Here is an 18,683-nt window from a genome sequence, read left to right as displayed (position 1 = left end):
TGACACTTTGGCAGTTTAGTTGTGATTTGAAGGCATCTAGTTTTAACTACAGGTGGTCTGTGTTTTAAACTCTGTTTTTATTTTATTTGATGTGTTAATAGTGGCTGTTTTTATAACTTTGATGTGATATTGTTTTTATACTGTTTGTTATATACTACACTTGTAGTGCCCTGTAGTGCCCACCAAGTCCCTTTAGGGAGATGGTGGTGGGATATAAATGAAAATTATTATTATTATTATTATTATTTATTAATTAATTAATTAATTAAGTGAGCTCCTTGGAAGGAAGGAAAATGGGAGGAAGAGGGGCCGACCAAGGGCAAGATAGATGGATGGATGGTATCCTTGAAGTGACTGCCTTGACTCTGAAGGAGCCTGGGGGTGGTGATAGCCAACAGGGAGCTCTGGCATGCTCTAGTCCATGAGGTCATGAAGAGTTGGAAGCAACTGAATGAATAAACAACAACAACAACAAATGAGCTCCTTATCATACATAACTGCTGTGTAAATGAGCCATATATCTCTCAGTGTGAAGAGTGCAGTAAGTGTGGGCTTCACAGTAGTGTGGAACTGCTTCTTCAACGGACACTCCCATGCCCCTCCTATTACATATGAAAGGAGAAAGTAGAGTAAACAAAACAGTTCTGCTACAATATCTTCCCACCTGACTAGACAATATTATATATCATTTATCCTGCTCACCTGGCTCTTTTGTGCATATGTGACTAGGAACATATTTGGCTGGTTTGACTGCTGAAATCAATCTAGCAATACTACAGGGCCGAGGGAGAATTAGTTTGTTCAAGTGAACTCAAGATTTGTTTTCTGTTTGCTTTCAAACTGAGAATGCATGTAGGATTTTGAATTAAGTGCAGGCAAGTGTAAGTCTTCCCCATCAAACTCCTGCTGCATGAAAGCAAGCAGTGAATATAGATGGCTGCCTCAAAGCAGTAGGTGCTGAAGCCTTGTAGATATTGTTGGATGTTTTGCTTTTCTCTATAAACCTATATTTGCAAAACTTTTCATGAAGGAGAAATACTGGACTTTCCTCAGATCTTTCTGATTCTTTTTTCTCACAAAGGATATGTGGTACCATCAAAGACATCATTTGGTTTTGTTGTATCAGTATGTTAGTTTGCATTCTATTTATGATTAGAACAGTGGAGACTGACATGTCAAAGAAGACTCTCCAAAGAGTAAATTATGCATACTTCTGAGAGGCCATAGTACAGTACAATTCTCATATCCATAAGGGGATATGTTCCTGGACTTTGCGTGAAGATGCAAAACCATAGGTAATAACAACCCCAATTGATATGAAGGACTTTTGGCCCAAGAATACAACAAAGTCATGCTGAAGGACTTCAGAAATGCCTAGAGAGGACATGTTTTGTCAGACATGGATAAATGGTACCGCGGGCACCGGTCCTGTATATACAGGGGCTGTTCTGTAATTTATGGTTAGGATCAACCTGTTTCTGGCTGGTATCTGGATAGTCAAAGCAAATAAGTAGACAAAGCCCCACGAGCCGACAGTTGGAAAAACCAGCGTTTAAGAATCAAATTGTTACTGAAGTGAAGTCAAGCCACTTTATTATGAGAATGCAGATAGTATCAGTGATTAACATCTCTCCCATATGCCTTCTATGTTGTGAAAACAGAGTAGTGAAATAAAAAGTCAGGCAGCAGGAGACATGAAGGTACGTGGGCTCCCTGTCCCCAGCCAAAACCTACAGCTGTGTTACAAACATGTAGAATGCAGTCTTAACTAATTGATAATAACTATAGCTTATTGATATGGCAGCATTGAGTATTAAGGAATACTGTTGTAACACTGTGCAGACATCCTGACTGTGAGAGCTGTTCAGCAGTGGAACTCTCTGCCCCAGAGTGTGATGGAGGCTCCTTCTTTGGAGGTTTTTAAACAGAGGCTGGATGGCCATCTGTCAGGGGTGCTTTGAATGCAACATTCCTGCTTCTTGGCAGGGGGTTGGACTAGATGGCCCATGAGGTCTCTTCCAACTCTAGGATTCTATGATTCTATGACATAAAAATCATTCCAGAAAGTTTGCTTTTTCTCAGAGATTGTGTAAGCATAATGCCTAATGCAGCCAACAAATTCGTCAAGCACACACACATCTCCTCTTTCGTTTCTAGGCACCTAATTAACTGCAGTTCAAGGTTTTGGTACATGGGATTCAGCATAATGCTTCTGGTGTATATTTATGCTACATTAAAAAGAATAGGATTGTGACCCGAATTTTCCTTATTATAACTGCTTATTCTACTATAGCCATATAATATCCCCCTTCCCTCCAAGTTTTATGTTTCTGGAGCTACTAACAAGGAATACATAATTCCCTGGTTGCATTCTGGACAGATTTCAAGGTGCTGGCTGTGCTTTTCAACATTTTGGGTCTAGGCTATCTTAATGACCTCGTTGTAACTGACCATTTAATGCAGTTTCAAACCGGTATAGAAGAAAGTGTTTTTGCTGTACAGATGGTGGCAAAGGAAACCCTGAAACCAATTTGGGGCTCAGATTACACAAACAGAGCATTGGTGTGCATTAAGGGCTTTCTTTCACCCACTTTTGTGGGAGTCTGTTGTTTGGCTGCCACAGTTTGAAACTAGCTTTGAGATGAATTCAATAGTTAGTGTAGATGGGGCGAAATACTTGCTATCTGAGTTTCAAGGCCTGTAGATGAGAGCTTTTTCTTTATCCTACCACCTCACAGCTTTCATGAAGACATATAAGAGAATCTTCTTGGTGAATGTTCTCATGTTCAGAAACTCCCTCAAGTAGGAGGTTTCCTTGACTCCCTCTCTGCTCTCATTCCACCAAGAGGGAAAGGCTTTTTAATACGGACAGGCCTTTGCTTTTGCTTTGTTTTGGCAGAAGTAGGTTTTAATGGGTGTGCTACTGTGCTTTTATCTTTTTTTTTAAGATTCTAAATTTGTTTTAACTGATGTAACCTTGTATTGTCAATAGAATTGTCAAATGTTATTTAACTCTGATAAACACTCTGTTCCCCTTCCTGTACAGTTTTCCATTTTCTCTTTCTCATTTTACTCCCACACCTGTAAAGTTTGGATTGTTTTTCAGGTTTTCTTCTGCATCCAAAATATTTTGAAATGCATTTTGGTGCAGAAACTGCAATTCATCTCTGGTGTGAGAGAACTGACCGTCTGCAAGGGCGCTGGCCATCCTTATGGAAGGCTTCTCTCATGCCATGAGGAGCTGGAGCTGACAAAGGGAGCTCATCCATGCTCTCCCTGGATTCAAACCTCCAACCTGTCAGTTTTCAGGCCTGCTGGCACAAGGGTTTAATCCAGGGGTCCTCAAACATTTTAAATAGAGGGCCAGGTCATGGTCCCTCAAACTGTTGGAGGGCCGGATTATAATTTGAAAAAAAACATGAATGAATTCCTATGCACACTGCACATATTTTATTCATAGTACAAAAGCCACTTAAAAACAATACAATAATTAAAATGAAGAACAATTTTAACAAATATAAATTTATTAGTATTTCAATGGGAAGTGTGGGTCCGCTTTTGGCTGATGAGATAGGATTGTTGTTGTTGTTGTGTGCTTTCGAGTAATTACAGACTTAGGTTGACCCTGAGCGAGGGCTGAGTAAATGACCTTGGAGGGCCGCATCCAGCCCCCGGGCCTTAGTGTGAGGACCCCTGGTTTAACCCATTGTGCCACCAGGGGCTCCTCAAGGATAATAATAAATAATAATAAAACTTTGTTCATTTATATTCCACTCTTTTAAGATTAATGTAGATATAGATCTAGATAAAAGAATGAAGTTTATTCCCTTGACCCAGAGATACCGAGAGATACTGGGGGCTTGTAAAATAGAGGGATTTATATTGACAGGATAACTTTTCTACCGTGAACAGACTTAGAAGTCAATAAAACCCAATCGCTGGTGTAATTTCTTTAATATCTCTCTGTCATTCTGAACTGGTTTTGGCCAGATTTGTGGCTGCTTTGCTTTTCTTTCTGCAAGGCAGGAGCGTTATTTAAAACTGTCACAGCATTTCTTCTCCCTGCTCTTGAATTTTATCGTATTGCATGTGGTTCCCTATCAGAATAATGTCCTGCTGAAAGGCCAGTGAGAATAAATTAAACCACAGAATCCCGCTTTTAAAAAACCAAAAGGGGCTGTTGGTATGTAGTGTCCTGGGAATGTATCCCTGCAGATACAGGTGTCTTTCCATATTGCAGAGAAGCATTCCTATCCATTTGCTGATGGTCTTCAGCATCCCCTCACAATAAATGGGAGAACTTGGGTACTAAATAATTAACTGTACTCTATCAATCCCCAGCCAGCAAGTTCACCTTCCTATTGCTGGCTATATGGGGCAAGGCAATGAGAGGCAGACTCCCAAGTGTTATATGTAGAAGATGGAAAAAAGAAACATGTGCAAGTTACCACCATTGCCATTTCCCAAGCTGTGAAAACTGTGCATGCTGGCTACTAACAGACTCACATCTTTTCCTACACGTTTGCCTGATGCCCCTGCATCTTCCGCTATGCCAAGTCCTTATCTGCTGTTTGCAGGTAAGGGGTCCTTCACAAAGCTAGATTTGCCAATCCTGGGGTTCTCCAAAGCTGCTGATATGTTCCTCTTGTGCTGTTTTGGTCAGTTAAGGGTCAACACACAATGTACAGTGCTGTAGATATTACTATATAGGATTTGTTCCAAATATCTAAAGCAGTGTTTCTCAACCTGGGGATCGGGACCCTGGGGAGTCACGAGGGGGTGTCTGAAGTGTCACCAAAGACCATCAGAAAGCACAGTATTTTCTGTTGCTCATGTGGGTTCTGTGTTGGAAGTCAGGCCCAATTCTAACATTGGTGGCATTCAGAATGCTCTTTGATTGTAGGTGAGCTATAAATCCCAGCAACTATAACTCCCAATTGTCAAGGTCTATTTTCCCCCAACTCTGCCAGTGTTCACATTTGGGCCTATTGAGTATCCCTGCCAAGTTTTGTCCAGATCCATCATTGTTTGAGTCCACAGTGCTCACTGGATGAAGGTGAACTACAACTCCAAAATTCAAGGTCAATGCCTACCAAACCCTTCTAGTGTTTTCTGTTGGTCATGGGATTCCTATGTGCCAGATTTGGTTCAATTCCATTGTTGGTGAAGTTCTGAATCCTGTTTGATTGTAGAACTATAAATCCCAGCAACTAAAACTCCCAAATGACAAAATCAACCCCCCACCCCACCCCACCAGTATTCAAATCTGGGCATATCAGATATTTGTGTCAAATTTGGTCCAGTGAATGAAAATATCAGATATTTATATTATGATTCATAACAGTAGCAAAATTACAGTAACGAAGTAGCAACGAAAATAATGTTATGGTTGGGTGTCACCACAACATGAGGAACTGTATTAAGGGGTCACGGCATTAGGAAGGTTGAGAAGCACTAATCTAAAGGATTGGCCCACCCACTATTAATACTGCTGCTTAGGCGCAATACATTTCAAAAGAGGTTTATGTTGAGCCCATTAGGCTGAGAGCTGGTTGGGCATCAAGCAGTACTTTGTAGCTCATCTCTTTGGACTTTAAATTCCCTTTATTTGCTTATTTTTGAACAACATTCATGTGTATGAGGAAGGAAAGAGAGACTACAGTGGGTTGAAAGAGGGGATTAATCACAATCCATCGCCATCCATTAGAATACGAGTTCTCTTGAAATTTCTATTCAATTACATGTTCTATAAAAGGTAACTTTCAGTTTGACAAAACCCCAGAGGTTAGATGGGAAGTAGCGAAGGAGAATGAGAAAATAAAATCCATCTCAGTGTATGAGTCTGGGCAAAACAATATTATTAGCTAACATATGACAATACATTTCTTTGACATCTTTTTTTCTTCCTCCGGGCTTATTTATAATGTTCTATTTTTCCATCCGTATCGAAGAAGTGCTTGCCTCTTGTTCCTCTCTTTGTGTGGGTGTCTCTACTTACTTAAAATACACACATGCAGTGTGGTTACCCTCTGCTGACAGCAATTGTATACTTTGCAAATGCAATTGCAAAGTGCTTGAGAAGTACAGGTGACTAATTACAGTTGATGCTGGAAGACAGAGCTCTGGCTCTCTTGAATCAGAAATTTAGGTTTGAAGGGAGTTTAGCATTCACATATCTTCTACAGAGCTTGGATCCTCCCCCCACCCCCAAATAACATTAGAAATCTGGGAAGTGCAACTCACAGAATCTACAGCCATCATGGCCACTGAGCCATTCTGGTGATTTCTGGGTGTTACAACGAAAAAGGTATGTTTTCTATTCTCTGGTCTTCTGAAAACCCCAGCTTCCTTCACAACAAAAATACTGAATAAAACAGGTGTTTGGTTTATTTATTTTGTATCAAAAGCATTGCATAAATAAATAAATATAAAACTGATCAAAATAGAAGCAGCACAAGTGGCTAAATATTTTTGACCAAAAAAAGGCAACAGTGACCATATTGTCAGTAGCTTTAAACCAGTTTTTCTTAACCTGGGGGTTGGGACTCCTGGGGGGGGGTCGCAAAAGGATGCCATCGGGGTCACCAAAGACCATCAGAAAACACAGTATTTTCCTTTGTTTATGAAGGTTCTGTGTGGGAAGTTTGGCCCAATTCTTTCATTGGTGGGGTTCAAGGGGTTCTTTGATTGTAGGTGAACTATAAATCCCAGCAACTACAACTCCCAAAGGTCAAGGTCTATTTCCCCCAAACTCTACCAGTGTTCACATTTGGGCATATTGAGTATCCACGCCAAGTTTGGTCCAGATACATCGTTGTTGGAGTCCACAGTACTTTCTGGATGTAGGTGAACCACAACTTCAGAACTCAAGGTCAATGCTGACCAAACCCTTCAAGTATTTTATGTTGGTCATGGGAGTTCTGTGTATCAATTCCATCGTTGGTGGAGTTCATAATGCTATTTGATTGTAGGTGAACTATAAATCTCAGCAACTACAATTCCCAAATGACAACATCAATCCCCCCCAACCCCACTAGTATTCAAATTTGGGCATATTGGGTATTTGTGCCAAACTTAGTCCAGTGAACTAAAATACGTCCTGCATATCAGATATTTACATTATGATTCATAACAGTAGCAAAATTTAGGGTTAATAAATAAATAAATAAAAAGTAGCAAAATTACAGTTATGAAGTAGCAACAAAAATAATGGTTGGGGGTCATCACAACATGAGAAACTGTATTAAGGGGTTGCGGCATTAGGAAAGGTGAGAAACACTGCTTTAAACAATTCTTCCCCTGTACATGAGGCAGGAAATTATAGACAAGTATATACATGAGGAGTTGTTTGTTCTGCTGCACAATCACACAAGGTGGATGATACTTTTATGTAGTGCCATTTTGCCAGGTTGTCTTTTGATCTGTCCACTCCACTTCTGAGTCTGTTCAGGAACTTCCAAGTTGCCCATTCTTGTTTTAGTGTTTGGTGTAGGATCAGGATTCTGCTGGATGGAAAGGATTATCAGCCAGTCATTTCAAACGTCTGGTAAGAATGGTTTTCCTCTTCTCTGGAAGCCACAATCACTGAGGAAGAGCAAGTGGAAGAGGGGAAGAAAAATCTTTGGCTGAAGAAAAGAGAGAGGAGGAGGGAGGGAGAACATGAGTACAGGTTGAGTATCTCTAAGAAGGGAAGGAAAAGGAAAAGAAGCCTGCCCCCACCAGCTACCCTCGGCATAGATCTATGTGTTTGGGCACCAAAATGTAAATCATAAGGAAAAGTGGAGGCTGGTGAAAGAAAGCCTTTGACATATTTTGAGCTGAGCTTTCAAGTAGCCTATAGAAGGTTCAAAATGTTTTGTTTGTTTATGCAGTGCTTTCCTAACCTGGTTGTTCTTTTTCACATGTGCATTCGATTAATTTTGAATACAAACTTTGCTGAAACTTGTTGTTCTTTCCATGTTATTTATGCCTCTGGTACCAAATGTTCTGTTGCAAAAGTAATGTCAAGGAACACATGAACTTTGTTGAGTGAGGTATACCTGGCTGCAGCCCCTGATGGAATCTGACATTCCTTAACTGCAATTTCTGGAAATAGGATTACAGTAGTTGGATTTTAAGACAGATGAGACAGATATCCGCTCCCCTGTGAAATGGTTAGCTATATGCCAGCTGTGTCATGCTTGCATCCGTTATTTTCAACAGTGCACAATAAACAGTGTGGTGACGTAGCACTGATTTGTTTCCTGTTTACGTCATAAGTGCTTTCTGTGACCATTTGTTTGCAAGCTTCTGAATTCTACATTCTGCTCTATGTGCACCCAAAGGGGATGTGATTTAAATCTTACTTAGATTACTTCAGTGAACAAAGCATGTGACTCTCCTGTTTCAACTGCCTCACTGGGTATTGGTCAGTTTCCCAATAGAATTCAAAGTGCCACTTAAAACCTGTTAAGCCTTATATGATTGGAAGCAGGTGTTTTGAAAGGCTGGGTGATTTGCCACGTAGGCTTGCCAGTTCAAGATCATCTCAGGCTCTGAAGTTTCTGGGCCAAAACCCGAGATGTAAAGAACACCCCTGGTGATGTCAGGAAGAGTTATGCATCAAGAACGAGACATAGCTGCTCACAGCCTTTCATTTAAATAGAGAGAACATTTTTTCTTGTCTGAAATTAAAACAGAAGTCTTAGTTAAGGGGTTGTTCTCAGATCAAGGGATTATTCCCTCTCAGTTACTTAGGGAAATGGGTGCCCACCAATGCTTCCTCTTCATCCTAGAAAGAAGTGACGAGTGGAGTGCCGGCAGGGTTTCCGTCCTGGGCCCAGTTCTGTTCAACATCTTTATTAATGACTTGAAGGGTTAGAAGGCATGATCATGAAATTGAGAGGGATAGCCAATACTCCAGAAGACAGAGCAGAATTCAAAATTATCATTAAAAAAAATAGAGAGATGGGCCAAAACTAACAAAATGAAGTTTAAGAGGGACAAATGCAAGATACTCCACTTAGGCCGAAAAAGGAAATGCAAAGGTACAGAATGGCTCAACAGCAGAACGTGTGAAAAAGATCTTTGGGTCCTCATGGACAAGTTAAACATGAGCCAACAATGTCATGTGGCGGCAAAAAAGTCAATGCGATTTTGGCCTGCATAAATAGGAGGAGTATAGTGTCCAGTTCTGGGCACCACAATTGAAGGAAGATGTCGACATGCTGGAATGTGTCCAGAGGAGGGCGACTAAAACTTTCAAGCCTTTCTAAAGTGTTCTCTTTAGAAATTTCTTGGTCCTCCAGCAGAAGTCGACTGTAGAGTTCTGCTGGATAACCTAGAGATTCCTAGAAAGAATATATTAATTAAATCAGTGAATAATCAAAGCTGCTAATGCAAATAGCCAATTGTAAGAAAATACATACTCTCTTCCTTCCCCCAAAACCTCAGCAAATCATAGCAACTAATCAATGAAATCTTGCAAATTGTAGCAAGCTGTTGCAGCACATCTGCTGGAGATTTTCAAATAGTCCATTCCTCATGCCTGAAATTGTGTCCTCCAAAGATGGAGAATTTCTATCCTTATCTCCTACCTGGAGATGACCCATGGATGCCGAGGACTCAAGGACAAGTCCTGGAATCTGTCAACTCTGTTGCCATGAGATGGACTCAGTTGTTAATACTGACTTAGGATGGACTGTGCTCCCTCATTTCTCTCCAAAAAATCCTTTCCCAGTTATATTTTACCTTGTTCACATCAGCATATTTTCAATTTTAATCTATTACATTTGGCCCGGCCATTTTTAAAATTGTTTATGTCACTATTGATTGTTTTTTGTTTATGTGATTTATATGATTTGTATTTTATTGATTGTTTATTGATGTTGTGTTTATTGATGTTTTGTTTGATGTACTTTGGACTTGACCTCATGTAAGCCGCACCGAGTCCCTTGGAGAGATGGTAGCGGGGTACAAATAAAGATTATTGTTGTTGTTGTTCTTTTCAGGAGACAGACATGTTTTGGGGATCAGCAGGGGCTTTGCAGTCACAACAATGGAAAAGTTGGGAAAAGCCATTGAATATACATGAATAACATGTATCTTGGAAAGAAAATGGCCACAATTTTATTGGTTATAGCTGCAATATTTTGGTACAGCCTTTGGCATCTAAAGCTGAGTTATAGTTAAAAGTTTCCTTTTTTGTAGTGTGTTTTAAAAATCTTTTTATTGCTTTTGTTTTTAATCTTGAGGTGACCAAGTACTATCCTTACTTGCAAATGTATTGTGTGGGGAAAAAAATAGGGTAAAGTTTGCATAAATTTGTATTGATTTATAGGTGTCAGAGGAAATGCATAAATAATTACTGTAATTTAAAAAGGAATGTCGCAGCACAATAAAGTAAGGATTTCAAATGCATTTATCTCAGAACAAATAAGGTACAGGGCTAGCAGGGGGCCATGGATTGCATGACCTAATTTACTCTGAAGCTTGGGGGCAATTTTTTTATGGTCTGCTGGAAACTCAAGGCAACCAAATCAGTTCCAGCTGTGATTTCTTTCAGGTCAACAGGAAGGGCCTGAGGTAGCATTTCTTGGGAGAATGTCTGTGCAAATATTTGGGGGAATTGCAGTGACAGATGAAGAGATGTCAACACTTGCAGCTGGAAATCTCAGGCTTACCACCCCTATTTGGCATGGGGTGCACTCCAATAAAAATAATAGAATCATAAAGTTCAGGGGAGCCCCAAGGACCATCTAGTCCAATCCCACCATGAATAGAAGCATAGCTAAAATGCTTCTGAGAGATGGTCAAGCAACTTTTGTTTGAAGACCTCCAGTGAAGACCTTCCAAACCAGTCTGTTTCACTGTTGTCAGGAATTTCTTTCTAATTGTTAGGTGAAATCTCATTTTTAGTTATTTTAATCCATTGGTTTGTGAAATAATCTCTGGAGCTAGAGAAGAGAAGTTTGTTCCATATTCTACATAATATCCCTCCAGGTATTTAAAGATGTCTGCTCTCAGTCTTCTTTAATGCAAGATCTCTCAGACAAACTTTCCTAAGCTATCCCTTCCAGCAATAGGTTTTCAAATCTTTTATCAACTTGCTCTCCTTTGGACATGTTGCAGCTTTTCGATATCTGTCATGAATTGTGGTGTCCAGAACTGCACACAGTACTGTGCAGAAAATAATAGTGGGAAAGGTGTCAGAGCAGACATTGGCAAACTTTTTGCCTTGGGGCCAGGCACACACTGAGTGGGGAGGACCAGGAAAGGGCAGGGCAGGGGTCATTCTCAGGTTGTTCTCCAGGCATAAGGACCATGCTGCTCACCCCATTCTTATGCTGGGAGAAAGGCAAGACACATGGAGACTTCCCCGATCCTTGGGCTGTCCTCTTGGCAGTATGCTAGGAGGAGGGCGAGACAAGCAGTAGCTGAGAGTGCTCCAGAGGGCTCTCAGCTGCCTCATGGCTTCCTCAAACCAGCCTCCTGGCATAAGGATGGGACCACTTGCACCATCCTTATGCCAGGAGAAGAGCGAGACGTGGTGGCTGAGAACACTCCAGAGGGCTCTCGGCTGCTGTTTGCATTCCTCCTTTGTCTTTTTGGCATAAGGATGTGGTGGGCCACCATGTCCATATGCCAAGAGGACAAGCAAAATAAAGAGGACCTGAGGTAAGCACCCAGGGGGCTGCATCCAGCCTCCGGGCTGTAGTTTTCTTGTGCCTGGGCCAGAGAATGAAAGAGAAAGGAACCAATGTTCACATATGTGTATTGATTTAACCCCACCCTCTCTCCCAGTGACATAGGACAGACGATGTACTTCTCCTTTAAAACCCCGTGCCTTTGCTTCAGGCAACATAGTTGTGGGGCTCTGAAAGGACAACACACAGTTAGCGGTCTTATTTTTAATTGTTGTATGTTGTATTTTTACTGCCCTAAAGTGAGGGAGATTCTTAGCAATCCAAATGCATTGATCAACTGTAGCACTCTGTGCTCCTTCACTTTACATTTCTTGTAGCCTTTGGACATTTTACCTGCCAGCCAGGTGAGGCTAAGAAAAAGTTGCTAAAGAAAGGGTTACTGAACTGTGCCACCAGTGGTTGGCCCCGTGTCATTGATGTGCTAAGGCAAATCTGGGTGTTAATGAAGGTTCTAAAGAAATTCTCCGGCCTTTGAAATTCCCTTTAACCTGAAGTAGATATGACTAATATGTCTGATAGCCATATTAAGGAGCACTATCACCTCCTTTAAAATAATCCAAAACATGGACTTGATGGAATTTTTATCTAAAATATTCTCTAGGCACAGGTTTTAAAAGTCCCAAAAGGTCTGTTGTTACTGAAATTTAATATATTTATCTACACCAAGAGCAATGATTTGAACCCAGTTCCCTGATCTCCACTGATATTGAATAAATTGCTAAAGGCATTGTGTTTGCTAGCATTTGCTTTTGAAACTCTATAAAAGACGGGAAAACTTCACCACAAAATCTAGACAATATCTCTTTCCCTGCTTCACTTAGATTCTTTGTGGCACTCCAGATGTTTTCTTTGAAATAAGCTTCATTGACCTGGAATATTAAAGTGCACAAGCACTGTCATTGAAGCATGGTTAACACTTATGATAAGCTTTGTTTTAGGATATTGGTCTTGAATTTCAATGCATTTCACATTGCCAGCTGAGTGATGCATACAGAGAATAATAAAAGATGAAGATGCAGTATAATTTTAAACATAAATCATATATATCCATATATATTTAAATGTATGTGAGTCTTCCTATGTGTGAGATTGGATTCTTAGAGTACCTGTATGGGGAATCAAATTTTCTCTGTTTCAGATGAACTAAGATTAATACATATCTGAGTGATTCTCAACCTTTGGTCCCCAGATTTCAGAAGACTCAGCCAGGCTGGTCAGTGGCCAGGAACTCTAGAAGGTGAGGTCCTAAAATGTTGGGAGGACAAAAATGTGAATGTGCGGTATTCAACTGAGTCCATGGAGATATTCAAGGCTGTGCATTTGACATCTCTTGCTCTGTGAGAGAGAAAGACCTGCCAAGTACAGGGGGAAAAAACATGGATCAGCTCACAGGAGGATTCCTCTGTGTTGCTATACGGTAAGGCTTAGCTGCTTCATAAGGCAATGCAGTAGCAGGAGACAGATCACAGAGCATCTTTTCTTTTCTCTCTAGAAATATAGTAAGATTTAGCTGTTTCATGAGGCAATACAGAAGACAGTTGCCTGGGCATTTCTTTCTTGGCCCAAGCACTCTGTCTTCCAAATCTGGAATGATTGCCTGAAAGACCAAGCTAAGCTGCATTGAACTCAGTGGGATAGATTTGTACCACAAACCTACGCAAAGTTTAATCTTTGTTTAAATATGTCAGTTATGTAGATCACATGAGTTGACAGTGTAATGTAACAACACATATCCAATGCAATTCCAATCTGAAACAACAGAACAATGGTGTCTCAATCAAGGGAATACAAGAGGATCCATCTATTCTTCTTTGGTCACATCCCACTGTGAGCTCTGAGTCCTGTTTTGAGAACCACAGTTTAAGAAGGATATCAGCAAGCAAGCCATCAGGTGTCCAAAAAAGAATAGCCAAGATGGTAAATAGTCTGGAACTCCTGTTGACCTGCCCCTTCCCTGCCTCTGGAGGAGCCTTGTCTGGAAGAAGAAGGCCGTGAGTGAAGGAGAGAGTGTGTGTGGTTGGGTGGGAGAGAGGGAGGAAGAGGTCCAGCTTGCAGGGAAAGAAAGGAAATAGAGGCATCAAGCTTGAGATTGTGTATGTATAGATAGATAGAGAGAGAGAGAGAGAGAGAGAGAGAGAGAGAGAGAGAGATAGTGTCCCTACTCCACAGATTTTCACTTATCGCTGGTGGTCCTGGAACGTAACACCCGTGATAAGTGAGGGAACACTGTAGTACTTCAGAAGACAGTGAACTATTCTTTGTTGTAGTTTTTAAAACAATCCCTCAATTTTCAAGTTTAGCTCTAGGTTCCTGTATTGAAAAATGATTGGGTTACATGGTTCTTTGGTTACTTCCAGTTGATTCTGTGTTTTTAAAAAATGAGATTCTGTAATCAGTTTTTGAGGGACTGATAATAATTAGAGGCTTCTCACAAATTTCTGAGTCCCTAAACTGGCTTACTATATGAGTTGTTTTGACTGATAGCAGTCCTAAGGCAAGCACATCACAGGGTTTTAGTGGCAAGATTTGGTTAGAGGGGCTTGCTTTGTCTTTGCCTTCCTCTGAGGCCAAGAGGGTGAGCTCCCATGGCTCAGCAGGGACTCAAATTGGTCTCCAGAGTTGGAGGAGAAAGCTCAAGGCACAAGATAGCACTGTTAGTCAAAGGGGGGAAGGAAATAGCAGCATCTGTGGACATTAAAATTCATTCCATTACAAGCCTCCTCATTTCCCCTTCAGCTTTTGGCACAAAGGTCTCTGCGTGTACATATCCGTGCTGTACAGAAGACTGTGTATTTGTGTAGAGGGATAATGACATCCAGAGAATACATTAATTATATTGTCAAAATGTCTCACTTTATTTAAGGGCTTTGCATTACTATCCATTCAGGGGTTATAAACGGAAACAGCTCTATATTCATGGAATAGAGGGGAAATGATTTGTCCTTCCCTTCCCTTCCCTGCACTCCCCCCACCAGCTCCTCTTCCCCCACCCTCCTTTTTCATCCCTGCTAATTTGAGGGAAATTTTTATGTGCCGAACATAAGATTGACAGTTGTTGCTAAGTCGGGCACCATGTAGGCAGATGCTATGAATGCCTCCATACAGTTTTCCTTTCACTGTGCCTTAGTCGTCACTTGCAGCAATCTCTCTTTTCCAGATTGCTCTAGTTGGACCCTCCCTGTCCAGGAAGGCATTTGTGATGCACAGATTCACAGCATCAGTCTGTTCACTAGGATTCTGATTGTTTGAGATGTTGCCATTTGTTCCTTCTCTATTTGAGAGATGACTTTGTAATACTCTATACTGAATTGCATCAGTTTAGCCTTGTTTCATTCAACATCCGCATTAAGTTAGGTGTAAAAGTCCAATTTAGAGGAAAGGTGTCTCCATTGAATCTTTCTCACCAAGCACTGTTTCTACAACAAGCCATTTTTTTTCAAAATCCAATAGAGGCATAGACAGCAAAACAAACACAGATGTTAACCCTTCCTATGGTGTGTGTATATATGTGTGTGTGTGTGCGTGTGTGTATATAGGTTTGTAGGTTTGTTTTTAAATTGAATTTGTTTTTAAGTCAGAACAGGTGCACTTTTAAGTGTAACTCCATGTGTGTATGTATATATATATATATATCTCATCTCCACACACACACACACATACATATATATACATATATATATATAGAGAGAGAGAGAGAGAGAGAGAGTGTTACACTTAAAAATGTACCTGTTCTGACTTACAAGCAAATTCAACTTAAGAACAAACCTACAGAGCCTGTCATAACTTGGGGACTGCCTGTAATCCAAGATTGTCTAACAGATGGCCGAAATAGTAACATCTTTGCTTTTTTGGTGGTTCAATGTATGCACACTTTATTTCATCCACAACAATCTTTAAAATATGGTACAAAATGACCTTCAGGCTATGTTTATATGAAGTATCGGTTAATGTCATTTTTAGACCCCAGCCCCATCTCCAAGATATCTTATCTATATGCATGTATTCCAAAATTGGGGGGAGGGGATCCAAAAATGCAGAACACTTATGGTCTCAAGCATTTCAGGGGTTACACAGCCTGTATTGGACAAAGCTGCTTCCAGTTAGTGGCCAGGACAAAACTGTGTCCTACAATCATAACTTATTTGATGTTTTTAAAGAAATTAAGCCTTATTGTCTTTTCAGATATGGAGTATGAAAAGCCTAAAAATTCCATTCACACAGAATAAAATGTTATCAAATAATTCTACAATTATAATCCTGCAAAGATCAGGTCCAAAATATGAGTATCATCACACTGCTGAAACCTTGAAAAGAAAAGTTATGCTTAAATGGGGAAAGAGGCAGCACAATCTTAGAAATTGTCAAGGGCCAAAGGGAAGAAAACGGTTGTTGCAGATCCGTCCTGTTTAGGATTTGGTTCATCCTTTTGCTCTATAAGGCACTCTTGCACATGCTATAAGGGAAACCTTTTTCCTGCAATGACTTTTAAGGGAAATGGGTGTGTTATTTGCTGGTAAGCAGCTTGGATTTTGAACTGAAGCCCTGTTTTGTTTTGAACTAGTAATACTTTCTCAAAACAAAACAGGGCTTCAGTTCAAAATCCAAGCTGCTTACCAGCAAATAATACACTCATTTCCCTTAAAAGTCATTGCAGGAAAAAGGTTTCCCTTATAGCATGTGTAAGAGTGCCCTATAGAGCAAAAGGATGAACCAAATCCTAAACAGGACGGATCTGCAGCAACCGTTTTCTTTCCCTGTGAAAGACTCCTCAAACTTCCGTACAGTGGCCCTTATTTCTCATGCCAGTAAGGTAATGCTCAAGATCCTGCAAGGAAGACTCCAGCAATACATGGAGCGAGAGTTGCCAGATGTTCAAGCTAGGTTTAAAAAAGGCAGAGGAACGAGAGACCAGATGGTGCAAAGATTACGGCAGATGCAGACTGTGGCCAAGAAATCAGAAGACGCTTACTTCTTGGGAGGAGAGCAATGTCCAGTCTCGATAAAATAGTAAAGAGTAGAGACATCACACTGGCAACAAAGATCCAACTCTATTCTCCATCTTCATCGCTATGATACTTCACCTTGTTGACGGGAAGCTTCCCACCGGAGTGGAAATCATCTATCGGACAGATGGCAAGCTGTTTAACCTCAGCAGACTGAAAGCCAAAACCAAGGTCACAACAACATCTGTTATAGAACTCCAGTATGCTGATGACAATGTCGTCTGTGCGCATACAGAAGAAGATCTACAAGCCACTCTCAACACCTTTGCAGAAGCATACACAAAGCTTGGCCTGTCACTGAACATCGAGAAAACCAAAGTGCTGTTCCAGCAGTCACCAGCCGTCCCCTCTCCAATGCCAGAGATACAGCTTAATGGTGTAACATTAGAAAATGTCGACCATTTCCGCTACCTTGGCAGCCACCTCTCCACCAAAGTCAACATCGACGCCGAAATACAACACCGCCTGAGCTCAGCAAGTGCAGCATTTTCCCGAATGAAGCAGAGAGTGTTTGAGGACCGGGACATCCGTAGGGATACTAAGGTGCTTGTCTATAAAGCTATTGTCCTCCCAACCCTGCTCTATGCCTGTGAGACGTGGACTGTCTACAGACGCCACATGCAGCTCCTGGAACGTTTTCATCAGCGCTGCCTCCGGAAAATCCTGCAAATCTCCTGGGAAGACAAGCGGACAAACGCCAGCGTGCTGGAAGAAGCAAAGACCACCAGCATTGAAGCGATGGTCCTCCAACATCAACTCCGCTGGGCCGGCCACGTTGTCCGGATGCCTGACCACCGTCTCCCAAAGCAGCTGCTCTACTCCGAACTCAAGAACGGAAAACGGAATGTTGGTGGACAGGAAAAGAGATTTAAAGATGGGCTCAAAGCCAACCTTAAAAACTCTGGCATAGACACTGAGAACTGGGAGGCCCTGGCCCTCGAGCGCTCCAGCTGGAGGTCAGCTGTGACCAGCAGTGCTGCAGAATTCGAGGAGGCACGAGTGGAGGGTGAAAGAGAGAAACGTGCCAGGAGGAAGGCGCGTCAAGCCAACCCCGACCGGGACCGCCTTCCACCTGGAAACCAATGCCCTCACTGCGGAAGAAGATGCAGAGCAAGAATAGGGCTCCACAGCCACCTACGGACCCACAAGGAAACCCATGATGGAAGACCATCTTACTCGTCCAACGAGGGATCGCCTAAGCCTAGTCAAAGCCATGGTATTCCCTGTAGTAATCTACGGATGTGAGAGCTGGACCTTAGGGAAGGCCGAGCGAAGGAAGATAGATGCTTTTGAACTGTGGTGTTGGAGGAAAGTTCTGAGAGTGCCTTGGACTGCGAGAAGATCCAACCAGTCCATCCTCCAGGAAAGAAAGCCCGGCTGCTCATTGGAGGGAAGGATACTAGAGACAAAGTTGAAGTACTTTGGCCACATCATGAGGAGACAGCAAAGCCTAGAGAAGACAATTATGCTGGGGAAAGTGGAAGGCAAAAGGAAGAGGGGCCGACCAAGGGCAAGATGGATGGATGGCATCCTTGAAGTGACTGGACTGACCTTGAAGGAGCTGGGGGTGGTGACAGCCGACAGGGAGCTCTGGCGTTGGCTGGTCCATGAGGTCACAAAGAGTCGGAGACGACTGAACGAATGAACAACAACAACAACAACAACAACAACAACAACAACAATACTTTCTAAGTTGCATATTATTCTTGTATAGTGTTTTGGGGAGGAGGTCATATATGTATGTGTTTGCATGCACTCATACAAGTATCCTGAATATTTGCCTCAATGCAGTATAGACAGAATGAGTTCTGACAGTTCACTGCATTTCCATTCATACATATTTCTCATCTTTTTCTCCCTCCCTCCTGCTACAGCTTTACATTCTCCAGTTCGTTCAAGGACTGGTGTTCATCTTCTCTGTTTTACTTACCAGTCTTATCCTTTACCTAAGCACAGTTTCAGCAGGGAGGAAGAGAGAGAGCTTGCATTTGTCAAG

The 18,683-nt window shown here is 41.5% G+C and overlaps 1 protein-coding gene across 5 annotated transcripts in view; it reads left to right on the top strand.

Annotated features, from left to right (window-relative positions):
• The window catches only part of PHACTR1 (phosphatase and actin regulator 1), a 320,720-nt gene that overhangs the window by 158,928 nt on the left and 143,109 nt on the right, over positions 1-18,683 (top strand). Inside the window, exon 1 of one of the 5 annotated variants that reach the window (XM_067467510.1) lies at positions 12,903-12,921. The exons of the other annotated variants lie outside the window; for them this stretch is intronic. The gene's annotated coding sequence lies outside the window, so the exon portion shown is untranslated. Of the gene's footprint in view, positions 1-12,902; positions 12,922-18,683 lie in introns of those variants that run through there. 5 annotated transcript variants of the gene reach the window in all.

Source organism: Anolis sagrei, chromosome 4 (assembly GCF_037176765.1).
Source record: "Anolis sagrei isolate rAnoSag1 chromosome 4, rAnoSag1.mat, whole genome shotgun sequence".
Classification (NCBI taxonomy): Eukaryota; Metazoa; Chordata; class Lepidosauria; order Squamata; family Dactyloidae; genus Anolis; species Anolis sagrei.
This window is presented reverse-complemented; position numbering and strand designations above follow the sequence as displayed.